Below are 27,359 nucleotides of genomic sequence, written 5' to 3'. Positions count from 1 at the left end.
CTGCAGGAGAGATGATCTTGAGTCTACTGCAATGTCAGAGGGGTGAGGACAGGAAGGAAGGAGGGGCTTTTATATACATACACAGGTTTGTTTGACAAATTGAAAGAAAAATGTGCTGTCCTTGAAATGTTTGAAGAGTAATGGCTTCAGGTAAAACAAGTGAGAAATAAATACATTAGACTGCATTACATCACAACAATGAATTTGATTTCTCCTAGGTATTTTATTTATGCTAAAACACATTATTTGCTGTCTTTTTATTTCCCTTACTACTTTCTCATCTCTTTATACTTGTATGAAATGCAAGTAAAACAAAACACATAAATCAATAGACCTAATTATAAGAGACAAGAGTAGGTTGTATTTATTTCCACTGTTGGAGCCCAAGACTTTCAAGTTTGACATGTTTTCTGACGACTTATTTGTTCACATCTTCTTTAAAATGCAGAATCTCCTGAGACATTCAAGGCAAAAAAGATGCCAAGAAATTATTGTGTTTCTGAACTTCTTTGAAATGACTCAAAATATAGTATATATTAAACTCATGGGGAAAAAGAAAGAAACAAAACCTAAACCTTTATTGTTAGTGGCCACAACTTAATTCACTTTTTCTGCATTTAAGCGTAAGTACCAGAAAAAATGGAAAAGGTTGTATGTGACAGGATTAGAAAATACCTTGCCATTTTAAGTAATTAGATATATTAATCCCAAACTGTCACTTTCCAAATTTTTCTCTTTATTCTTCATAACAGTATGTCATGGCCTACTTATTTCTTTAAACAATTCAGTACTTTGTTGCTAAATGTTTTAATTGCATCTTTCCTGGTGAGAATTGACAGTCTCCAAGCTACAGTTGGTATGTAGGCTTCTTGTGTCAGATATTGAGGCCTTACGTCAGATACAGATGGTGGGTAATTCTGAGGACACTTCTGTTGTCTGATTTGCTTCCTTTTCCTTGAATTATTACAAGTGTTAACTCTGTAATTCTTTTTTCCTTGTAATGTGTTAAAAGTATTTTCACTATTTTTTTCAAAGGAGGTAAAATTTCTTGCTTGTCTTCTCTGTGATTGCCTGTGATGCTGGCGCATGTTTGATAAAGACATCTTTCATATCCCTTTCTTTAAGAAGAATACTACTTACACTCTTTTTGGATTCAGTAGCATACAGGATTGTAGTTCTTTGCAGGCAAATTTGGTTGACTTTAACATACTTAAGAAGATGAAAAAGAAATGTCCAGCTGGACGCTATATAGGTATGCAGTAGTATGTGGTAAGATCCAAGTCTGCTAGCCACGTACTTCTACCTGTTCTTCTGACAATCTGTTTCCAGCAGAAATAATACATTGTGGGAATTATGTACTCTCTGGAACATCTGGGTAAGCTATGGAAAACAGCATGATGCTTTGCATAACCAGACAGATTACATCAAGACCAAATCAGACCTGGGAGGAACGGCGGACTCCTGGGTATGTGTGAAATTGCTCTTTCACCTTCTGTTGTCATCTTTTCCTAGGAATTGAATAACTCTCCCAGATCACATGGCTATAGTTTTTAGACTTGGATCCTACCACAGTTTCAATGTCTGTCTTCATGATGCTCCTTTCAATGTAAGGGAGAAAATCTACTTTTTCTCCATAAATTATAACTTTTTTTTTGGTTTTGTGCTTCAGAAAATTAAAGTAATTGATGCCATGTCTATACAAAAAGATTGTAATAGCTTGTTATTTAAGTAAAAAAAAAAAACCATAAAATAAATTAACAGTATTCCTCTAAAAAGTCATAGAAACACTGTTCTCATGTATATGTGCCTGTTAATTTTAGTTTTGAAAGATAGCTACCACATCTCAGTGTGTGTAAATGATAACTGTTGCACCTGGTCTTTAAAAAGGTAGGCCTGTAAAATCCTTTTTCATCTCTGAAGATCTCTATAGTAAACCTGGATCTCTATAGTAAACCTGCTGAATGCCGTTGCTTTCCTGGGTTTAAGTTAGACCCCTGATATTATTTGACCATACAGTACTTTTTTAGTATGTGAATGTTCTTTGGTTTCGTTTTTGTTTTTTTTTTTCTCCTGGAGTTGGAAAACAAGAGTATAAATCCCAGTGGCGGAACTTGAAAAATTGGGTTTATGTGGTTCAAATCTTTTGAAAATTCTATAAAGCAGCATGAGACATTGTTCTATTCAATTTCTAGCTATTGATCCAACTGAATGCTTGTTTGGAGATTGCCTTTGCAGCTTTATTTGAGCAGAAGAAATACTTTTCTCTTTAGAGATAGGATGTGTGGGGATTTCACTTACAAGGGACACATTTCATGTATACATATTTCTCATGCTGAGGGCAATAAAATGGTTTTGCCCTTGAAGCTGAGCATTATACCTCTTAACTTGCCCAGCTTCCATGTGTGTTAATTACAAAAAAACATGGTGAGCAACTCACAACTGGGAGATGAATGCTTTGGCTACCAGAGGAAAATAGTTCTGATTAAAGATGTGACAACCAGACCAGCCTGTTTCTGTATCAGGCTCCCTGTGATAAAGCCATTGTTGGCAAGAATTCAGAACTGAAACACTTGGATCCTGGGCCCAAAGATACCCAAGCCTACAATTATGAGAGGTGATATGAGTTGGCCTAATTGCCAACTATCCTACTGACATAAAGGTCATACAGATGTTCTTATCCAAAGGTCTTTGTTTGTTCGTTTGTGCACCTGAGATGTAAGAGGTTTTTCAGAAATAAATACAAATGCTAATTACACCTACTTACACAATGTTTCTTTTCTTTTTTTTCTTTCAAGGTAAGGCAAATAATCTATGATGTTCCTATTTCTCTTTTCCTCTGCTCCACTATTACATTTTTTCAAGTCATGCGCTTTTATTAAATTTCATTTATGTTTATATGTCTGTGTTTTATAAATATATATGCTGAAGTTCTATGAGCTAAAAACTGTGATACAAGAGCAGAGATAACACTATAGTAAATTGGTTCTGTAAAACATGTTCAAGAATCAAGATCCTTTCTATTCATGTGAAAATTCAGAGGTAGACCAGAGAGAAGCATTAAAGCAAAAACCTAAAATGCCACTTCCTTAGTTGACTTAGTTATTTTTGCTTTGTGTAAGATATTAGATATGTCAGGAACAGTAAGCAAGTAAGTAATCATTACGCCTAAATAATGATCTGTATGAATGGTCCCTGGAACAGTGAGTTCTGGCTTTTGTGTTTGTAGCTTCATCCATGGTATTCAAGCTGCATATGAACATGACGACATTTCAAAGGTATCCTGCTGAGATCCCCAGCAAGTGTTCCTCTGTGAATGCTTTCTCCGACATGTAGCATAGGAAACGAGTGGGCTTTTTTCCTTTTGAAAAATAAAAGTTGTCAGTGCCTCATATTGTCACATGATTTTCAAATTTACCAATAATGATGATATTTTGTGCAGAACTTCCCTGTGGGGATTTGCATTTCATCTTTTCTTCTCTTATTCATTTTGAGGTCATGCATGAATGGGACCTGAAGGTCTGTGGCTCTGAATTTGAAGCTTCTCATTTGAATAATTTAAGTTTGTATTAGCTTAATCCTTTAGGGACTTGGGGGCTTTGGAAGTTTAGCTATTACAAGGCCACAAGGGTCTTTTTGGGGCATCTTTCAAGACTCATGTAAACTTTTGGCATTCAGTGATTTTGGTGTTGCCCAGTCCTTGGCTGAATTAATGTTTCTTAAACAAAATTTCTAACCCTCTCTGGTACTTTCAGGGTTATTTCATGTACGGAATTGCATTATATTACAAGCATGATAAATATACAGTATTGACTTAGTGTTGTGTTTCATACAGTCTTATAAAAAGGTATTGATCCATCTTTAGTTCCGAAGGTCAGCATAAAGTTTACAAAGAGAAGTATATGAGGTTAGGAAACATTACGCAGTAGTTGAAAATTAAAGTATTAAAATGTGACCTGCTGTTGCAGGAGCTTTCAGCAAATTTTTTACTATCCTCATCAGTCCCAAAATGCATACATATGATCTAGGTTTTGGCTAATAAAAATTAATACAATATTGTACTGATTAGGATGCTTTGCACTGTAATAATCCTTTCCTTAGAACAGCTCAACATGCATTATTACACCTTTAAAGCATGCAGTTACTTTATTATAGAGTAAATCCGTTACCAACTTGGGAATGGGAAACATCTGATTCCGAGTGTCTGTTTTTCTGCTGGTAGTATTTGGTTCTTCTTTAGTGTCTATGTCCTTTGCCATGCTTAATAACTTACGTATTTAGTTTCTTGAGATAGGGGAATATAAATAGACACCTTGAATAAGAAATTAAGTGAGAATTGGAAAGTACTGCATGGAAAGTAAAACTGTAAATAGAACCCACAGCTGTGAATTTGTAAAAGATCACTGGGATTTAGTTTGAATAGCTTTGGAGACTGTTGTGATCTTTTTATTGAAGAGAGATACAGTTGTGCTTCTGTATAAGGTTGCTTCCCTGGACCAAAGTTTCTGTGATATGCTCACTGAGTGTAGACAGTAGAAGAGGAGGGATAGATGAATGGTGCATCTGTGCTAGTATTTTAGTTCAGATTGGGAGCTTGCTTTTGGAGCAAATCTGGTCATCCCTATTTATGGCAATTTGATAGTGTCATGAGCTGCTTCCTGCCAGATTAAGGGAAGATATTCTCTAGTTTTGGGGGTAGCTATTTTTACTTTTTTATTTTCTAATGTTAATTTCTCCGATAGAAATTCCCTGTTACAAATATTACAATTTTGATGGTCAATGTAACAGAGGGAAAAAAGGGAGAAAGAATCGCAGCCTCCAGCATATTGACAAGATTTTTTTCAGAATAACAACAAAAAATCACATGGAGAATAAAAGACTAAGTACTTTTGCAATCCCTAGTCAGCCATCAATAAGAAAGCTTCTCTATGAGAGCTCAGAGAAATTGCAGTTACAAAATATGTATTACATTACTTATTTTGCAAAGAAGGGAATGGCTACAATAAAAATGGGAATGGCAATACAGCAGAAGTCAGCTTTCAGAAGTAAATGTAAAAATAGTTAGATATCAGAGGGTACTTTGGAGCTGTATAACTTTATAATCATGGAAATGAACATATTTGTACCTGTAATCATACTGAAGGCAAAGAAATAAGTATCATGCCTTCAGACTAACACTGTGGGTTGGAAGAAGTATGAGTCTTAATCTTGCTTCCATTTGGAATGCACAGGTCTTACGCTTACTGCTGAGGTACTGCACTTCAGTGTTACCACCAGCTATGTCTGTAAAATGAAATGAGTTGTGCCACCCACCTGTGTGTCCTGGAGATAACTGTGTCATCTACGTAAGTCAGTAACAGTGCAACTTTCTGGGGTTTTTTGCTTAATTCTGTGTAGTCACATATCCTGCTGTGTACCTCAGTAACAGTTCAGTTGCTTTTCATTTAAAGGAGTTTTCAGATGTACAGACATTCTGTATTTTCTTTTTTTGCCTATATGAAATCAATATCCATAATTTTATATATATGGGGTTATTATTAAAAAAATCAGTTTCAAATATGTGTTAGAAATAGCTCTCATGAGATACTGAAACTATAAAAATCTTTAATTCATGGATGAAAGGTATCATTATATATTGTAGTCTACTATTTATACTTAATATTCCTGGCTTTCTTCTTCTTAATAAACTACTGGTTTACACAGTCCACGGGTAGTTTAGGTTAACCTTGTGACTTCATTTCTAAGGTGTTATTTCCATACTTTAACTTGATAATTTCCAATGAAAATTTTTCATATATATGTTATGTAAATGGTAGATAGAGAATACAGTTCATTAAACTGAAACTTATCTTTTACATTACAGAATTCTCTTTTTGAATTTATATATAATTTATAAGCATAAATAGTGAAGTATATAAAAATTTAACATTTGAAAACAGGTTTATGTCTGCTTCTGAAGATTGGAAACAGTATTCCTCTTTCACATGAGTCTTTAAGATGTAAAAATTCAATTCTCTTTTTTAGATCTGTGCCTATTTACCTGAATACAGAGGAAAAAGTGTTCCCCCAGAAAAAGAAAAATAACTCCTGAGAAATTTCTCGGATCATTGGAACTGAAGTATATAAGGTATGAATTGAATGCTTTGCTTATCGACCTTCATGAAACCAGGGCTCTGCAGAACAAGAACTTTTTATGAAAACAAGTATATAAGAGCATCTCTGAAAGTTGTTAAATGTTTACAGCAGCAGTATACGTTAGTGGAATAGTATCATCATTGGCATTTTACTGGAGAAACCCTGTATTTTGGCAGAATGATAACAAGTTGGACGTGTTTATCAACCTTTGCTGATCAAAAGTAGCATCAGCTGAAACCAGTGCAAGATCGTGGGTTGTGATATTTAGTTCAAAGTAATACATTTAGTAAAAGCCATGCTCCATTTTTCATCGTTCCTTTTAGTTCTAGTCACAACCTTTACTCAACAATTGTTTTTAAACCACAATATCCTCAATAAATGGAAAGGGAGAGATTTTAGCAGTCTCTTTCCTAGAAACATATATAAAGTGATGATATCTGACTTTATTTTAAAATTTCAATGAAATAAAGATATGTAAGTGAGATAGGGAGCTGGTAATTCCATCCTACAGTTTTCTGTGTCTTAAACTTCCAGAATTTATCTCAAATGATTTAAAAGGTGGCTTGTGCTTGCTTTTTGGAAAATTTAGATTAATAAAATGGTTTATAGTTGCAGAAGATGCTATATTATTTGCCATTTTTGTATTATGTTTTAAAGAAGGTCCAAATATAAAATCTAAACTGTTAAATATTTATCTAAGCTATTAATAAACTCTCTTAAATATAAAAGATTCATAGCAGAACAAGGTCAAAACTTTTATAATCTTTGACTCTGTTGTCCTTGTAAAGGACACATGAGAGAGAATGTCAGTATATTGGCAGTGTTGTAATATTTTCATTCATCTTTTCCTTGGTTACATGATTTCATATTAAAACTGATTCATGTTGCCATGCTTCCTTGCATTACACCTACATTTTAGTGTGCCTTGTACAAACGTATATTTGCCAAATTAGCCGCGCAAATTTGACCCACCCCCAGGTTTTTCATATAGAGTATAATCCTGTGAGCCTAAAAGCATGAATTCTTTGTAAGAAGGTAAAAAATTAAATTGTATACAACAATGCTACTACCTTTTGCTAATATTTCATGTATTATTATGTGAACTCATTATGTGACTATAATTTAGTCACTGTCAAGTTCCCAAGAAAGCTCCAGTCATCAGGATGATTATTTCTTTTCTAAATTTCATTGAAGATAATGCAGCAGCAATGGTCTTTTGGCACTACTGTCACTACTCTCTTGCTTGCCTATAGAATTTCTTTTTAAGGAAAATTTCACTTACAGTTGGTGAGATGTTTCCCATACCATGTGTGCTATATTTTTAAAATGGATTTGCATATCAACCTTCAGACATCACATGAATTGACTGTTGAATGGTATTGGTTTGTTCATTACTTGTTATTTCAAATTATCATAAAAATCTATGTTAATAGTTCAATACTTATAGATGAAAAGTGTTGGCCAGTCTCTTCTTTATGAAAGACTGTGCAATGAGAGAAATTATATGATAATTCCAGACATCATAATATTAGCTCAGGGCATAACTTCTACTGTTACTGAAAATGAAAATCTCTTCTTTCAGACATTTAATTTGGGTACTACTGCGGTGGGGCATACAGAATATCTTGCTTCTCATTCTTCTTGAAAAATGACATGCTGTTGTAGTATGTAGTAGTATGTATGCAGTATGTAGTAGGAGCTTTGAAGATCAGTACATGTGAATAGCAACCCTGAGTGACATGTTTCTGGAAGAAAACCCAGACATTTCCCTGGATTTCTGAGGAGAGAGGACAAGCAATTCCTGTCCCTCTCCCTCTGTGTAAACCATGAGTGCCTTTAGAATCTGAAGTATTTTCCCTTTCATTTTCTATCCCTCTCTCCTTTTTTTGCTCTTAAACTCAGTTTTACTTTCTTTTAGTATAATCGCCACAGTCATATTCTGTCTGATTTCAGAGCTCTTTGGAGGGTGTGTGTGTGCTCTTTTTGTTTTCCTTTCCTGAGTGTTGGATACCAGCAGTGTCCTAGATTACATTTTTGTAAGTATGGCTGCTATATATATGTGCCTATATATATATATATATATATGTCTATATAAATGTGTGCTATATATGTGTCCTTAACACTTACTGGTGGAAATATGTTATTTTCCCTACACTTTTGCAATAACCACCTTATCATAAACATCATAAATATGCAGCACTAATTTTTTAAGTTAACTGGCAATCTTAGGTCATCTACATGGTGCTGTGTTCATTTTATTTGATGACAGAAGACTCAGTCTTGCCTTAAGGAAGAGTAATCTGAATTGCAATTTTTCATTAGCCAGATCGTCTTTCTGTGACAGTGGGCTCTCTCTTTATGGTTCTCAGAGTTGTAGACTCTGAAGGCAGGCATGCCCCTCTCAATCTCATAGAATGACATTTAAAGCTTATGAAATGTCTTAAGAATACATTTTTTATTTTTCTGTATTAATTGGTAAAATTGATATTTTACACAGCTTAAATGCAAAAACAAAATACCAAAAACTTCAACATTATTAACGCTTTTGCTCATGGCAAAACAGGCTTTGACCTACAAAAAAGTATTCAGATAAAGAAAAGTTGCTACACTGGAGCCTTTAAGATGGCTGGAAATTTGATCTATTACTTTAAATAGACTGGCCATCAGATACGGGCATGGTGCTGTTTAGTATGTATTGGACACTGGAATTCATGGAGGTCTGTGTACAACAGAATCAGTTCATTATCTTAATTGCATGTCTCCTTTTAGCTTACTTTCAAAAGAGTTTAAAGGAAGTTATGACATTATTTATTTATATCTAAGTTCAGAATGTTTTTTACAAGGCACATTGTCAGGACAAAACAACAGTGAACAATAAAAGGCAGTTTGCTGTGAAATTACATTTATGTTAAACCATATATATACTGACTTCAAAGACAATGTCTGTCCTTCTGAAGGTATTTGGTGTCCAAACATTTCAAATTTACAGATGTGCAGTGTCTGTAATAATGATATCAAAGACAAATCCTTAGCTCAATACATTAAAAATGGATGATTACTGGATTGCTTTTTTAAGAAAAAATGCTTTCAAAATAAAATGTTAATTATCTATGATCTTGCAAACATGAAACAAAAAAGCTTGACACCGTGGTTGTAGCTGCTTTGTCATTTTAGTGGTCTGCGGTAATAAAGCTGTAGCTGTAAAAGAGCAAGATAATATTCCTAATATAAGTGAAAAAGTTTGTTTACTGACAAATTGAACAAAAGACAAAAGAAAATTTTGATCTTCCTTGGCTTAAACAACTTCTGTGCATAGGAAATTCCCTGTAATGTGCATTTAGTTCTATAATAATATTCTCTATATTCTATATTCTAATTCTATATATATTTAATTCAGAGTATTGAACTTTTTCTGAAAATTCGAGGAGAATCATGTGTCAGCCCTTAGTTGTTCACAGAATGTTTCTAAGACAGTGTGCCATTCCCAGGAGTGTAGTTGGGCTGCTTTATTTGTTTAAGAAAGACATACAGAGATCAAGATGGCTTCAGAAGCTACGCAGGGCTTTAAAATTGCTAGAGGGGAACATTGCCTTGAAGGGGAGTGTGGAGGCAATATTAAATTTTTAGCTGGCTGCCCTGATAGAGTTTTTACAAGTAATAAAAAATGTTACACAAATATGCACATCCATAAATCCATCTTCATCACAGAGAACAGTTTTGTATTACTAGTGACATAAATAGTACTCTGATCTCTTTCCTCCACCTTCCATTATAGCTAATGCTTAAGATTTATATATTAAGCATGTAAGGAAGTGACACTATGGTCCAGGAATGCAGCATCACATACCAATTCGGAGGCGCAGGGCTCCTGTGGCATCTGGGTTTGTAGGGACTGTTTCCTTTTGTTGGTACACAAAGGATAGAACCTCTTCCAAAAGCAGGGAAGGCCCAAATATTTAGTCACAGCTATTCACTTGTACAGTTGCCTCTGCAAGACCTAGCACCTGTATTTTCAGGTATGTTTCTGGCTAGGTTCAAGCAGAGGGATGGTAGGATTGTTCTTTCCTCCTTTCCTAAAGTATTGTGGCTTTTGCTTTCCTTAAAACTTTATTTTCAGAATTTACTTCTATTAGCAAATATTTTTATGAAAGCTTATGCATTTAATTGGCATATAGACAAGGCTGTGAACCTGTCATATTTGACATATGCCGTGGTTTAAGCCCAGGCCTTAAATCAGAACCACTCAGTCTACCCACCCCACACCCCCACTCCACCCCCTTTCTTCCACCCACTCTTGAAGGGATGGGATGGAGAATCGAAAGAATATAACTCCCATGGGTTGAGATAAGAACAGTCCAGTAACTAAGGCATAACACAAATCACTGCTGCTACCACCGATAATAATAATGATAAAGGAAATAACAAGGGAGATAATATAATACCACCCACCGACCAATACCTAGCCCAAGCCAGCAGTGATCTCGCCCTTCCAGGAAACTCTCAGTTTACATCCTGGGCATGACGTGCTGTGGTATGGAATACCTCTTTGGCTAGTTTGTCTCTGCTTCCTCCTGGCTTCCTCCTGGCAGAGCATGAGATTCAGAAAGTCTTTGGTCATACTAAACATTTGAGCAGTAACTAAAAACATCGGTGTTATCAGTGCTGTTCCCAGGCCAAAAGTCAAAAAAAAACAGCACTGCACCAGCTACTAAGGAGAAAAAACGACTGTTACTGCTGAACCCAGAAAAACATAGAACAGTTACAGTGGGTTTATGCTATTAGCCATCTAATAACAAGAAATTACAGGATAAAGGTGGGGTTTTGATAATGTGGTATTGACTGATGTTGAACTGGTGTTTGTAACAGATACTGTTGATAATTCATGCGAAGTTGCAGTTAATGTCCTTCAGACTTTCTTATGTTTCACCTGTGATAGTAGACACAGGTTTCATCAATGTCAGAGAGAGACGCTAGAAACCATTTCTCTATCAGAATTTGGGTGAGTGAAGGTTGGGAGCTGGCACCTCTGGCACTTCAACAGCTCTGCAAAGGTACGTCACTGGTAGACCTTGGACTTTGAGGAGTACCTGCATGGAGCAAATTTCTCTCCCTGATAGTGATATGTCTTGAGTAGAAATCCATATCTAGGCCACTGGTACTGGAATGAGAAAGGTAGATAAAGCAGGAAAGGTACTTTCACTGTTCATGTGTGGTGATATATGCAAGTGCTATCGAATCTCACTTTTCTGCCAGGCTCCCAGTGCTGTTGTGAGTGTTTTTGTCATACTGCAGCTATGTTTTAGGTATTTGTCACAAAAACAGATGCATGAGCTGCCTAGTTTAAAAACAGCATAATGATCTTTTATATATATATATATGTATGGCTATATAAAGTGGTCTTTCTGATTGTGATTTAGTGAGAAAAAAGGAGATAGAGGATATCTAGGAAAGTTGTACAGAGGACTTCCATGCATAGTTACCTCTGGACTTGTCTCTGAGGGGGTTTGCTATATTCAAAGTTTGTTCTTCTAGCTTGACTAGTTTAAGTGGTTTTGTCTTTTATAGTTATTAAGAAAATGTTTACAGTAGTTGAAGATATATTCTTAGTTTGTCTTTTAAGTATGAATTTAGACCTTAGTATGTTTAATAGCTGGGTAATTCTGGATCTGAATTCACTGATTCTGGTTAGACAGCAAACATTTCTTAATGGCAATTATTAACAAAACCTCTCTATGTCCTTGACTTTTTTGACACTGCCAATCAAAATTTGTCTTCCCTTTGGGCATGTCTTATGAGCTTCTCAGATTCAGAATAATTTATAATGAGTAAATCAAACAATTCTCTAACATGTTAATGGCCTTAATTTCCTCCTTCTCCTCAAGGTCTAAAGATTTGATTGCTGTGTTGAGAATATAAAAAAGAACATTATAAATTGAAACCTGTCAAAGATGGTCAGAATGAGAAAAGTGCTGATATTAAAAAAATGTTCAGGGTGCATAAAAGAAGACTTCTGTCTCTTGCTAATGTCGTGCCTAGGAAATATCTTTTCCATTTATATCATAGTAAATACTATTTATTTTCATGAAATGTACACTGTACAGCACTGAATCAAAGAAAGAAATTATATAATGGATATAGTATATTCTAGTATATCTGGAATAATTCCTTTTGTTGTAAAGGTATTTGCTTGCATTTTGTCTGGGAGGAAAACTGATGATCCGAAAGAAAATTATGAACATATGAATGTGTGTCCTGGCCATATGCAGGGTTTAGTTACAGCTCGTAATACAAGCAGTATATCAGTGAAAATAAAACTGGTGTGTAAAAGCAGTTGTATTATGGGGCTTTGTCCTGTAATTTTCTATTTGCTACAGTTTGTATCACTGACATTTATGCCACTAGTCACTTTAATTTCATTTTTTGCATCAGCAGAATATTGCTTTAATTCTGGCTTGGAAGGCAGTCTGGATGCCATCTTTTCCAACCTCTTGTGTCCCTCACACACCTTGCAGCAGTGCAAATTAGATCAGGTTTTCCAGCAAGTTTTGAATGTCTTCAGACATGCCAGTTCCTCAGCACCTTTGATTCACAACAGTGATGTATGAGCACAGTTGTGGTAGGAAGAAAAAGAAAAATCCTAATATTTCATCAAAATTTCCTTTGCCCAGTATTTCCCATTGCCTTTGTCCCATTGCTGCACACCTCTCTTGCCCACTTCTTTACAGTGAATAATTGTGAACAGATGTAAGATCTCTCACCCTCCTCCTTCTGTTGGAATGAATCCACTTTTCTCAGACTGTATGCAGATGTGTGTGGCCATGTGCTCTGCCCCCCTTAATCATCCTGATGCCTTCTGTTGGACTGGCTTGAGGATGTCCATGTCCTCCCTGTGCTGGGGAGCTGGAAAAATGAAATGCTCTTTATTTCTATTTCTAACTCTCCATCAGTTTGTTTAGTATGCTTTGGGAGAGGTGAGTGACAATTTCTTGAATATCAACATTTAACTAGGAAGCTTCGTCAGTGTCCATCCAGTCCTGTGATTCCAACATCATTTCTGGAAGGAGCTGGTTCTGATTTGTCTCATTGAATTACCCTTCTTGAAACTTGTACTGATGAGGATCAGAACATGCATCCCCATTATGAAAATCTTCCCTTTCAATTCTTTTTACTGTCATTTCAAGTAATCACAAAATAGACGCAAGTTCAGTTAACATCTGCGATTTTCACATCTCATGAAAACTTTCTGTGACCCATGTACTTCCCCCCAGCCTAACAGTAACGACACAGTCATCTCCATAAGATCCTTTTTGTTATAGCATCATAGGAAATAGCCTGAAAAAAAAATCGGTTCCAAAATTTCTTTTTTCTTTCCTGAGGCCTTTTAAAGAAGACTGAAGAGTTGTATAGCTCTTAAAATAAGACATGGTTTTAACTGTTTTCCAATAAAAGTACTAAAAGTGTGTTCAAGGTAAATCAAAAGGAGCTGTTAGATATTTTGGATAATAAAATTCTCCTTCAGCAGGGTGTTTATGTTGCAGAGAGTTTCTTTTCCAGTTTACTGTTGTATAACTAATCTGTTTCCATTTTCAACAAGGTACTTCAGCATTCTGTTCTGCTGACTTCTTGCATCTGTGATAAGCAATTAAAACTTTATACTAAATACTTTCTTACGTCCTGAAAAATTAAAAATGGGGTAACAAAAGACTGTTTATAGCACAGGTGAGTTAAGAATTACTTTAATGGCAATTTAAGTTTGTAATATTTTTAAGAAATCTGTTTTATTAAAGTCCAAAAATAAATGAATCTGACTAAATTGCACGACAAAGAAAAGTCAAATGAATAGTATTCTATTTCATCTTCACATATAAAACTTAGATTCAAAATTTTATGAGTTTATAGAATTAAAGCATTTGGGGGGGGGTTAGTACTACCATTATTTTGAGACTTTCCATATTTAGAAACAGTTTTGTGAGCAGCAAAGCTCATGACATCCAGTCCCTCATAGTTCATTTTTTTACCAACTCCTATGATTACATATTTTTCCCCAGTTGAAACAATTTCTCGTCTATTTTCCATGTTGGTACTCTAGCATTTCAAACGCCTAGCCTTAACCTTCTCCAAGGGAGACACAAATAGTATCTATCTTCCCTATTAGGGGTCCTATTTCAGTGGAGCAAATAGGAATTGAGCGTCTTTGAAAGTGTGGCCACGTTGAACCCGACCTATGCATTGAGAGATATGTAGGCGAAGCAGAATGCTCATGTGCCTGCACTCTCACAAAGTAAAATCTTGCAGATATTGTTTATATTTTTATTTATAGTTTGCTGCGTTTTCTAATACCCCCCCAAAAAATTAGAAGGTAGTGCAACAGGCACAATAATGCTTAAATAAAGAAAGATATGTTATTGATGATTCAATATTCTTTCAATATTCTTTTCAATATATTCAAATATTCTTTGTAATTTGTTGGATATATTGAGGACAATATTTCTGCAACAAGCCAAAGGTAAAACACATTTTTAGAATTTTCATAGCATGTTCAGATATTCTTTCAAAAAAAGCAGCAAGACTACTACAATTTAAAACTGAGGGATTTTTCTAGGTTAGAATCTGTGCTACATGAAGTTCACCTTTGACTTTAACAGAGACGAATGGCTATGCATAAAGCCAGCTTCTTCCAGGAACTGGATAAATAGGGAAGAGTAATTACTTCATATCAGATAAAAGTATTTCTCTTTAAACTAGTTGCCTTTTCTGCTGTTGCTATTGCTGATGTTAAAATGTATCTTCTTCCTCCAAGCTCTTTGACTTCAATAATAATACCATAACATTTTCTTTTTACTTCCAACTGATTTTGAATTATATATGTGGCAGTCCCTTATGGATAAATAGAGGTCACCAATAAACATTCTTTGCTAGATTTACTCTACTATATATCTTGAATTCTGGGAAATTTGTATGAAAGTTTGAGCACTCAAGCTTTTCCCAAATCCACACGTATGTACTAAGCATGGCGTGCTGCTACTGAGGATCTGTAGTGTCGTCCACAAAATACTATTTAACTTTATTTAAGTCTTACAGGATATAGGCATCTGTATTTGGAAACTTCATTTTGACACTTCCTTTTTGTATATTCAACATAGTTCCTCACCGGGTTATGGAAGGCATGATCCTCTTTCATTTCTTTGTGTTCCTTATATGTGCTCTTAGGGGGTGTGTGTGGGAAAAAAGTTCCTCAAAGAAGTTGTATATTTAAAGTTCTTTGGTTTGCCACTTAAGTCTCATAGCTCCAGTTTGAGGTGATTCACATGTATCTGTTATCTTTATGATCTCCTAATTATTTCCAATTATTCTCTGATGTGTTCCTCTGAGTTCTTGAGAGGAATCTAGGTCGCATTCTGTTTCTTTGCATTTCCTATAATCGATACTTTTTGACAGTATTTTAATGGTGGAGTTCTTAGTGCAAGACATATTGATTGAAAGTGTTAATGTGGTGAATTTTGTGTGCAAAGATTTTTTGGATGAAATGGGATTAGATCTAGAATCCGGATCTGCTGGTCATGGAATTCTGAGTCTAATGGGACCAGAGGTCACCTTTCCAGATAATTCTCACAAGTTCTTCAAGAATCCCAAGCTTACTCCCATCAAAATATTTCCATGCCAGAGAGATAAAGTTGAACTCCAGACATGAACAAGAGGCTTTCAAAAAACTTTTCCAAACTTTATTTAAATTATCACTGAGGAGGAGGGAGTGAAAGGAGAGGGGAAAGAGAGGTTTCTGCATGCATGAGTGTAAGTAGTTCACAAAATGCTCCAGTTCCAGCTGGAGTTGTGGAGTCATGGCAGTATTAGCATGCTAACAGCAGTGTCATCTAAATTATCTACTTCTGTATTGAGTGAAATGTACATCTTACATCTTTCTGTACTGTATTAATGCTTTTTAGTTGTGAGAATATACTAAGATTACTTACCCATGTCCTGCTTCCTCTTTTGTTTCTGTGAGATTCCTTTACTGGTGCTTGTCAGAAACCAGTTTCAATGGTTGCTGTATTCTGCTTTCATATGATAGTACTTAGAAGTCTTGCAATGAGGATAGAGCAAGTCAAAATACTGTGTTAGGTGGGCATTACAGTGCAGCTATCACAGGGCAGAAGTTGCTTTCGTAGAAATCTATGCAGAATCTCATTTGAAGTTACTATATTGCCATTACAGTGTCAAAGCAGTCTATAAGCTACTCCATGGAGACCACATTATTATGTCATGACAGGAGATTATGCCTTTGCGCTAAATGGTTTCAGAATAAGTCTACAGAGACCTAATTATATTGCCATTGCTGCTTGAGAAGCTTGTTTAACACTAAAGCGTTTTCTGTGGAAGCTCACTTGCAGTGACAAAATGAGATGAAATTGTGACTATTTTCTTCTAAAGAAAAAGGGAACAAATAAAGCAAAATTAAAACGTACATAATAAATACTGATTTTACAATCAACCCAAATTAACTCTGATTTCCTGCGACTAAAATACAGAAATAAGGAACAGTTGTCTTTAAATTCCCATGGCAAATAACTGAATTGTGAAAACTGGTTTTATTCACACAGTACCACAGTAACTCTTTAACAGTCAATCTTATGTTCCTGTAATAACAGTGTGATGGGTTTCTAAAGGGCCAGCTCCTGTTCCAAACTATTGAATGCATCTTATGTTCCTAAACAGAACTTTGGAAGAATTAAGTGGTCAGTAGTAGTTTAAATTATATATTTATGCATGGTTCTTAATGTATGGCCATTACCAAATTAATTGTATTATCTATTTTCTGATCTTTCTCCAGATCGAGCACAAAGGTATTGCAATGAAAATTAGATTAATATTAATAACAGTCTACACAAAACATTTCCCAAGACAGTGGGTAAAAGGAAGATGAGATCAATTCTTGCAAATGTTTGTTTAGAGTCCCTCTCAGCCTATGAAGATGTTATTCATTACCTGTTCTATAGATGCAGTGTCTCCTTTAAATTGGTATAGAAAATCAATGCTCTGAGTTGGAGAAAAGACACTCTCCTCTATAAATCACAAGTATAGACTTTAGTGCTATAAACTTAATTCAGAAACAATGAAAATAAAACAAATATCTCTTTGCCATTTTTTAGTTAATAAAGTGTAAAGGTTTTATAAAACAGCATCAATTTGAACTCAACCAAGATTCAGATTATCCTTCAATAAAATTAAAACCTAGGATTAAGTTTATTCAATAATCATATGCAGGCATGTACCCATACACAAACATTTAAATAAATGTATTTATATGCTTAAGCAAGTTTCAGTTCATAAAAACAGTTGACTTCTGTTTTTATGAACTGAAGTCTTCTGTCTCTGAAGTCTTTATCACCTAAATGGAGGAAGCTGCACTGAGGCACAATTAGTTCTACAAATTGAAGAGTTGGAGAAAATTGGTTAGAGTTAATAAAGCTGGGGTTTAGAGAACAGTAAAGGGAATATAATACTCATCAAGTAATCAATCAAACTTAACACATACAGTGCTAATTCTGTCTGTCTAATATATCTATTTTGGTATTCTTAATCTATCAGTGTAGTATCAACATACCTTGTGTCAGATTTAGCAAGCTTCATTAAACATACTATATATCTTAAATTCAAAATAAGGCAATAACAGTTTTCTGTGATATAGAAATTCAGTAGTAAAGATGTGAACCAAAGAACTTCTTTGTAGTTATCGCATATGAAATGCACATGACTTCATTTCTTGGTCAGATACTGAGTATTTATTTATTCACTTATGATATTCTGAAAAATGGGATAATGAAGCAATCTATTACCTGTAAAAGTAATTATTAAGGCATAGCCAAGTGTCAGTTTTACAGCTGTAAAGCTCTGCTCAATATAAGCTGAGTTAACCAAGGAATGTAAGGATTTACTAGTAAGCTCCTGATCACGTTGCTATTGCATAGACTGACAGATGACAGGGAACAGCATTACTTGTATTAAGAGTAGGGTTTAGGAAGGCTGTGATAGTTAAAGATCTAGTAACCAAGTTTACGTCAAGGAAGAAGAAAGTATGTGGAATATTATGGAAGTGTTGGGAAGTAGATGTTTTTACCTCTTGTGTTTGAGATTAACATAGTTGATGAGTAACAGCAAAATCACTATCATGTAATGATACGTAGGATGTCACATAATGGCAATGTAAAGACTACGCTGTTCTTCTCAAAGGAGTATGGATGCAATATTGTCACTTTAATTTGAAAGAAACAAACAAACAAAAAAATCAGCTTGCCTAAAAAATTGGAAGCTGCCCTTCAGGGACAAATTTGGGAATGGTCAAGAAGAGACTTTAGAAGCGTCCGTCCTTTAGCCTGTTTGCAGCAATGTATTCAGAATTTCAATGAATGAAGATAATCTCCGTTCTCACTTAATGTCTTAGAGGAAAAAAACCATGCTAAGAATCACTTGACATCTTTTGTGTAGGACAGTACTATCAAAGCAGCTGGATTACTAAAAATATTTATATCTGCAAACGTTAATTTTTACAAGAATTTCTTCTCCATCATCCTCCCCTTTCTCTAATTAGCAAAAGTTGTGTTAAGGACTATATCCTCATAATACATACGCTGTCATTTCAAACGCTGTGATCCATACAAAGATTGTCAAATGTTAGCTTTTTACAGCCTCTTCACTTTTACAGATAAATACTTTGCTATACTCACTTATTTGTCACTTGACCCAAAGGTCCTACAGCAAGTAGTCATCTGTGCATTGCTGCTAATAACACCTGAGATACATACCTAAATGATGAAGTGGTACTTTCCATGTTTGCAGTCTCCGTTTCCAGTACCCACACAGAAGTCGCATCCCATCTCCCCCAGATCTTGCTAACTCAGATCCCCTTATGTTAAAATTACTGATCCATCATGGTTTGATACTTCCAACATTCAGGACATCTATGCTTAACAAACTGAGATGTAAAAGAAGCTAAGAGTTATTTAATCCATTACTCTGCCAAAGAGCAGAACCAAGAATACCAGGTTAACTGCAGCCAGATAAATCCCCTTGGTACTGTCAGAATGGAGACTATGTTTTCTGACTTTTGGTGGTGTGGGCTTTGCCACTGGAAGGGCCCAAAGCAAATTGGCAGTCTTAAACAGAATGCTTTACTTTTGCATTTGGAAGACTAGACTGGTCATTAGATAAAAGGCAAGATATGGCAGTTCTTCCGGTGTTGAAATAATACTGCTAAATGATCATACAGAACAAGTTTAAGGAATGCCTGCTTCAGCATAAAATGTTTATTTAAGAGCTTATGTTTTCTCCTTATTTCCCACCTATAACTGGTACTGTACTATGGCAAATGGAATTTTGCTTATAAAGCATCCTTCACAAACCTTTTAGGGTATTATAAATGTTCAGTAAATATAAAACCTTTGTAATTATCTAATTGAAGTGAATCATTGAATGCAGTTATTCTATGCACATTTTTCATAGAATGACTTCATAACTGAAATACAAGAAACTAATTTTGCTTCTTTACAGTTGTTTCAGTCATCAGAACTTGCTATTACTTCTAGATCCAAGAAGTTTTCCCATGCTTTGCAAAGTGTGCTCTTCCTGCACATGGTGCCAACACTTTTCACTGACAATATGAAGCTCTTTGGATTCTGAGAAGAGAATAGATTCAGTTATCTACCAAATCAGCAATTATGAGCTAGAGAACTACTGTTCTTCACTACAGAAACAATAATGGCTGGTCACGATATTCATTAAGATATGAATCTTTCTTTAATATGAAAGAATTCCTGCCAGGAATCTAAATTTTACGTTATTTAGTGAAAAAATACTTTTGTTTGATTTCTTGTTTCCTTTTAAAATTGTCTTTGGCATCTCATAAACTGAATTAAATTGCGCAATAAACACATTTTTTTCAAGACAAAAGACGTCATAATGATCCTGCAGAAATAGTCTGATCCTTACCTCCTGAAATAAATAACCCTTCTGAAGTGTTCAAAATTATTTTAGGAAATTATCATAATCTTAGAAGGCTATGCATACAGCTCACATGTAAGTTACACTAGAAAAGACTGCAAGGGTGATGGCAGAGAACTGAGAAAGTGCTAAAATTAAGGTTACTCACACAAATAAATTCAGCCCAGTGTTTATTTGAATGCAGTAGACTTTATGCAGTGCATTTAATCCTATAAGTAGTGATTAATATAAGTTATCCAATAATTTAACTCCTTTATTCATAGGCTCAAGGTTTGACCTGAGTTCTATTATTTCCTACCTTTCAGAAGCTTCATTTTGCAACCTGATAGAATGTTATTTCATGTTAGATGTGAATGTGCTCTGAACAGTCACTTGTTTATTGGAAAACCTTAATTGCATAAATAAATGTCTGGCCACTAAACACTAATTCCTGCAGAATAAGAAGGAATCTACAGGGTTGGTACCTACTGGATCTGCAGGACAGCTTTTAGAAATATGAGCTAAAAAATGCAACTTTCTTACTGCTTTCAATATGTGAGAATATAAACTTTGGTGTAATTGATACTATAATTAGATTTTGCCCTAGTGTAATATCTATTCACGTTTTAAAATGTACTGACTACTCCAAACTACTTAGAAAAATCTTCTCTGAGATCAATGAAAGACATACTGCATCAATTCTAATATACCTGCTCCAAAAACAATCTTACAGGAACTGCATATCTGATATGAACTCTGTCCAACCTCAGCAGAGACAGACAGCACTATTTTGGCATCCATAATGTTGGCTAAGTCAGAAAATCTCTTGAAAGACAAAGAGAGCTCCCCCCCTCTGCACCCCTCCCCCCTTATGTATTAAGGTATTTTTTATTTTTTTTTATTTTATAATGTTTCATACTTGAATAAAAGCTATTGAGGATGCAGAAGCTGTGCAGGCAGAAAATCAGTTATCTGCTAAGGAAATTTTAACTATATTACCCTTGAAATTTTATATATTTTAATGCATCGCTTTTAATACGGAACTCTTAACTTTACCCATAAAAGTCTAATTTCTGCCTGATAAACTCAAATTAGTTTCAGATAATTGCTTTTTTTTTTTAGTCTTCTCACATACATCTACTGTCAATTTTTTACAGCTCACTGAGCCGTTTCAGATTATGTCTGGTGTGTCTTGCAAAATAAAAGTGAGTGATTAAAGATGTTAAGTGTTTCTGTAGCCAAACCTTTGTTTTTTCTGTCTTACAAATATTTTTCATTTGACTTTTTTCATATATAATGTTGTCAGAGGTGTGCTGTGCTACACATTATGTAGTGTTTACATAATGCTTTTAGTATTGTTTGAAGTGTCAGTTACACTTTCAGACCTTGCCCTCTCTGATCCACAGTGCCTGCGTTAGCTATGCTAACATACATTTGGTTTCCAAATAGGCTCAGGGATCTACACCATGAATATATCATGGCAGATTTTGCATGTACACTTTTAGTCAGATTTCTAAAAGTGTGGCAAAAAAAACACATGCAATTTAGCATCTTTACTTCCATCAACATACTGCTATTAGGAAATTTTCTGCATATTAGTCTTATTCACTGTAGTCCTACATGTTTGTGCATTCTCTGTCATTCTGCTTTCACTTTGTGTTGACACATTGAAAGTCCCGTGACTCACTTTTTCTTTGCCTTCATGTACAAGACCTGCAGTATGGTTGGATGTTACTTGTGATAATTGCACTTCCCTCCATTTGTGGTTTTACCAGTTTTCAGGCTACAATTTGAATGAAAGCATTATCAAGTTAATGGTAGCAGCAGGGGGCAGAAAACTAAATAAGAGAAGGCCGCGATAAGATTTTTAAGTGTTTCCATGGATTTAGGACTTCTCACTGATGTACAAAAGTTCCTTCGAACTCTACATTCTTAAAATCAGAGTAGGTTATTAGAAGCTTCTTCTCTGGTTTAATAGGTAGGTATGTGCCTCTAGAGGTCTCTTCATCAAATCTAAACACATTTATCTGTGTTTATTTATGTAACAAAGAGATAGTAACATCAAACAGTGTGCTGAACTAAAGAATACATTTTTACCCACTTGTTTTCTTCACCAGTAACTCAGCAGTTCTTACTCTGAAGTCTCTTAGTGGAATTATTTTTTGGGGACTGCAAAGGCATTTAGTCTCTGTCCATTTCAGCTTTACCTACCTCACAAATACTCATGGGTAGCATGTGAGTCTGTTAGAATCCTCATGTTACCTCCTGTGTTTCAGGAATGATCCTTGCCTTACTCTGGCAGCCTACAAGTCTGCTTCTGGTTGGAGTTATGAATCCCAAACAGCTGTCAGCTCTCTTAATTTTCACATCTTTACCCAACAGCTTCTGAAATTATTTTCTCCGTATGCTCGATCTCTTCATCCCACTGGCCTTCTAAAGGACAGTTATTCCAGGAGAATCTTGAGGTAAGCATTTATTTTGTAAGCTTAAGCAGATCAAGAATTGCAAATGCAAGAATTTAATTGTGTGACTTCAGTCTGCTTAGACTCTGGAGACTAGGAAGATAGGCAATATAAGCATCTTGAGAAGAATGTTTGACTGTGTTGTTCTCAACTGTTGGTAGGAGTTGCACATGTCATCCTGTAAAGTAGAGACGGTTGATGGTAGGTCAGTGTGAAGGAGCGGGGTGTCTACAGTTCATTTTAATTTCTCTGCAAAACACTACTGTGGGAATTACAGTAGCCCCTAAGTGACTCCTTCTACAGTAATTCTGGTAGTTATAATGAACTTTTGGAAATACTTGAACTTAGACTTTGAACTGTATTTTTGTGCTTAAAAAATAGGATTGCTGCTTTGTGGTAGAATACAAGGTACTCCTTTGGGATTTAACTTGAAGGAAGAAACTTTTTGGTCATGTTTAATAACTGGGAAGTTGGCAGTGATTGTAAACACAGCAATCAGCAGAAAAACACGAGGACCTAGTATTTAGTTTTAACATTTTAAGTATTTCCCACTAGACTGTTCTTGTAGACATTTAATAGAAGCATAAAAGAAACCAGTTGCTTCATTTCAAGAGATTAGTATAAACTAGGAAGCAAGTAATGATATTCAAAGCATTTTTGCCAAGTTAAGTGGACAATGACATGTTACTTTATATTAAAAATCCAAAACTTGGCTACATTTTCTTCTTTTTTGTTTGGAAAATGCCATATAATTCCCTTAGTAGAAACGTGTTAGTTTTTGCTTTTTGCTGTATTAAAATATAATAAGCTAATTGTTGCCAATAATTTGATCTTTATTATCAAGAATTCTATTAATTGGACGGTTAAATGCTTGCTCAAGATGTCCTATTTATCTTCTGTAGATAGCAGTTTTAGATTGTAACAGTAGTTATAATACAAGTGCCTGCAGGTGGTCCAGATGCCTTTCTTTATGCTAAAATATACTTGAGGGATCTCATCACTTTATAGTTGAGAATATTCTGTGATTTTTTATCAATTATTTAAACCTTGTCTCACCCTGTCACCTGGTTTTTAAGTAATTTGGGAAGTATTTTCCCTTCAGCATACTTAGGAACCTCTTTTTTTTCAAAAAAGGTTGATCATGGTTCAGCTCATTCCTTGGTTTGTGATGAGATAAACAGTGATCTGATAAGTGATTGATAAACTGTACCTTTTGGATTCAGGAACCAGTGTTGATTTTTGTTGCCAATCTCAGCATTTTAAAACAAAAAGAACCACAAAAAACCAACCTCTCACGAAAAAAAGTACATACACAAAGGCAGACTCAAGAGACTTCAGAAATCAGCCAGACTAGCAAATTCTAGTTAGTCCATAAATAGGCAGTATGCACTTAATGTGAATCTTTACTGTACAGTAAAGCATAGATTCTAAGAGGGCTCTCCCAGTATCCTGATTTATTAAAACAAATCTGTTATGAAAGTTTGGTATTGCCTGTTTTCAGAAAGTCCGACTGTAAATGTCACCAAAATTTAGTGAGTCTTTTTTTCCTGAAACAGTATTTATAAAGAAACATAAGAAAATCTGGGTTTCAAATAGAAGTTACCAGTATTCCTGTTTTCATACCTGTGACTATTGCTTCCTGGTAGTTGGTTATTCCTTATAGTAACTGCTTTGAGTTCCGAAATTGTGAGTATGCTGCATCTCCCTGCCCATGGCAGGGGGGTTGGAACTAGATGATCTTAAGGTCCTTTCCAACCCTAACTATTCTGTGACTCTATATAGGAGAATAATCCAATTAAAAAAAAAAGTGAAATGCATCTCTGAGTATTGTCAGATGTTAGTTAACGGAAGCAAGTTATTTCCTTAATGGGTTGTTGGGGTTTTTAGCATGAAATGATAGTTAATAAAGCATATATATTATTTATTCTTTACTAATCTTTCCTTAAAAGTCAAATGGATGCAGAATGTATCTTTCAGGCCTTAGTATTTCTGCTTTTTTTCTCTCTGCTTTTGATGCATAGCAACATACAACTCTAGCATCTAGAAGATGTTTCCTTTAGCACTTCTTTCATCTCTGTATAGTAGAAACAAGCTTCCCTAATCAGATTTTTTCTCTTCCACATAAAACCCCTAAGATTATTTTGCTTCTACCACATTTGCTCACTCTTCTCCTTGTGCAATATTTTGTACATTTACAGTATCTTTAATCTGGTATCACAAAGAATATTAATTTAACAGTGTTGCTGTGAAATTACATAAATATCATGAAAAAGGGTGGAATTTTAAACTCCTGTTTTTAAAGAAATGTGAATCGAATAAACATCTAGTAATTGTGAAATCTCACTGGGTAAATACTAAGTTAAAAGTTCTCATAACAGTAATCTTAACTATTAGTGTTATTTTGAACACAAAAATGTGAATTTTCTGATGAACCAACTTAAAGTTGACTAAATAAATCAACTAGTCACTATGAAGAATAATAATTTAGAATAAGATTATTTCTTATTTTAGAATTATTTTTATTGATTAATGTGACTGATATGGTTTATACATATAACATGACATATGGTAATGAGATAAGAAGAATGGGGACAGCAGGTTAGCCCTTTGTGTGTATTTAGCATTTGGGTTGCAGTAAGCACAGGCTAAACACCATAGCTAATATTCCTTCTTTCTCAAAGAACTGAAATGAGATTACAGTCCAATTAGCTGGAATTATACAATATGTTTAATTTTAGCATTATGTGCCTGCATAAAAGAGAAAAAAAAATCCATGGTGATTCTAGGAATGTAGCATTCCTCTTCCAGTGTACTTGTGATGTGAGGTAGCTTATTAGATTTGTAATCAACAAGAAAATACCCGAAATGTCGTATGCTAAAAACACAAGCTGAATCTGAGTTAAGTCCAAACAGACTGGTATTTCTTAATACAGTGAAAACTGAACCCCTCACATAGAGTTTTCCATTCTTGCCTGTAAGGTTGGTTTGGTTAAGTGCTGTGTTTGGGGGTAATTGTTGTAGAGAGAGAGACCTTCTCTTTTCTTTGCCTGTAGAAGATCTTCCCAGTTCAGAGGGCTAGTAATAGAAGACATAGAGACATGGTCATTGAAGAACTATAGCTGTAAGAGTAACCTCTAAAATGCCGTGATAATTACTTCTTTACTCCTGCTTTTAACAGTTTTCTGTGTTGCATATCTGCAAATATAGGGCATTATTATCCTAAACAACTCAGTGCTCCACGGGGATACCGTTACCGCTTTAGAATGGAATAAATAATATAAATTTTGATATTTTAACAAATGCTATGATGCTTACCCATGTACAAAATGAGCTACCACACTGGGAAAAAGGAATGTAAAAGAAGATAAAAGATAGTCCTGGTAGAATTTTCATGACACAGAATTATTAGAAAATGTACTTTTTTTTTTTTTAGCTTTTCTAATTCAGCTTCCATTTCTAGCAGATGGCAAATTTTGTTCTTTAGAATTCAATTATCGAAGTAGCTAATTGGAATTGTGAGATATTAGAAATATAGAGCCTTGATCCTAAGATCTTTTGGAATGGCAACTTTTTGTACAATGTATTTATATTAGTTAGGCTTATCCTTACAAGATGTAGGCCAACACCCCCCACCCCCACCCCAAAACTGTACCGTACTTTGGTGACACATATGGGTAATGATTTCCTCCTAAAGAGCATTAAAATGTTTAGTATGTTGTGCATGTTGGAAATTCATTCTTGTGTGCTGAGTATAGTTGCCTCTAATTTAAGAAGGCTTCTGCTGCAAGAATTACAGAATATTATGCTTTAGGGTTTTCATGAATAATAAAAGCTTATCCATTATATGGAAAGATTAATTTAGCTGCATAAGCTTTAGAATATTGGAGTCATTTTCAAACAAAATCTGAAATCAAGATGTTCATCCATGAATTGTGTTCAGATGTGAGGGGAAATAATACGTATCAGTATAAATCATAAAATGGGAGCACCTTCTATAAGTCTTCAAAGATGGTTAAAACAGAAAATACAGGATTATCCTTTAAGTACTCTAATCAGTACTAAGTCAGTAGCGTTGCTGATGCAGGATGCCTCGATATGACAAAAAAACTTTATTCAGTATGAAGTTATATCCCCAGGTAATAAGAAACCTGAGTGTGCTAATCTTTGCCTTAGGTAAGATGCAAAACAGCAAAATGAGACATTGTTACTAGTGAAAATGAAAATTTTATTTATCTTACTGCATAAATGTGTGAGACACTTTCATTTCTCTTTATTGTCTGCTTCGTTTTGAAAGAAAAGGTCAGATTCCAGAGGCATTTTACTGAGAAAATGATGGCTGGTAACATCAAAGAGTGACTGCATAGGAAAAGCAGCATCATTTGCACAGCTTCATTATAGCTGTTTTTTCTGTGAGTTGAGCTCGACTCTGCCTTGCAGGCTCCTGCAGCACGTTCATCAGCAACTGAATGCTGACCTTTACTTACTATGCCTTGAAACAAAATTGCTCATAAGAAGGGGACTACAGTGCTTCTCTTTGCAGAGACAAGCAATAGCCAAAGCAAGAACTGTGCAGCCATTTCCCAGTGTCCTAACTTCTCCTCGCCACATTTCTGAGTCCAGAGTTTCAAAGCTTCTTTGAAATAACTTATGACAAATCAACTATTAAAAAAAAGGCTGAAGAAATGGTTGTCATTCCAGCAGACGCTCAGGAGACACAGGATCCTTTATGTTGTTAATAAAAAGTTCTCTTCATAAATGACGATTTTATAGCCAGCAAGCAACTGGAAACGT

At 35.0% G+C, this 27,359-nt stretch overlaps 1 long non-coding RNA gene across 1 annotated transcript in view; it reads left to right on the top strand.

Annotated features, from left to right (window-relative positions):
* LOC133265216 (uncharacterized) overlaps positions 1 to 27,359 on the top strand; it is a 247,094-nt gene that overhangs the window by 208,181 nt on the left and 11,554 nt on the right. Inside the window, exon 6 of the long non-coding RNA XR_009741896.1 lies at positions 6,022 to 6,124. This is a non-coding gene — a long non-coding RNA (uncharacterized LOC133265216). The remainder of the gene's footprint in view (positions 1 to 6,021; positions 6,125 to 27,359) is intronic.

The sequence above is a fragment of the Pezoporus flaviventris genome, unplaced genomic scaffold (genome assembly GCF_033815535.1).
Source record: "Pezoporus flaviventris isolate CSIRO_AGI_PZ_B2104156 unplaced genomic scaffold, CSIRO_AGI_Pfla_v1 ptg000005l, whole genome shotgun sequence".
Lineage (NCBI taxonomy): Eukaryota > Metazoa > Chordata > Aves > Psittaciformes > Psittacidae > Pezoporus > Pezoporus flaviventris.
The sequence above is the reverse complement of the archived record's forward strand: the minus strand, read 5'-3'. Positions and strand labels throughout refer to the sequence as shown.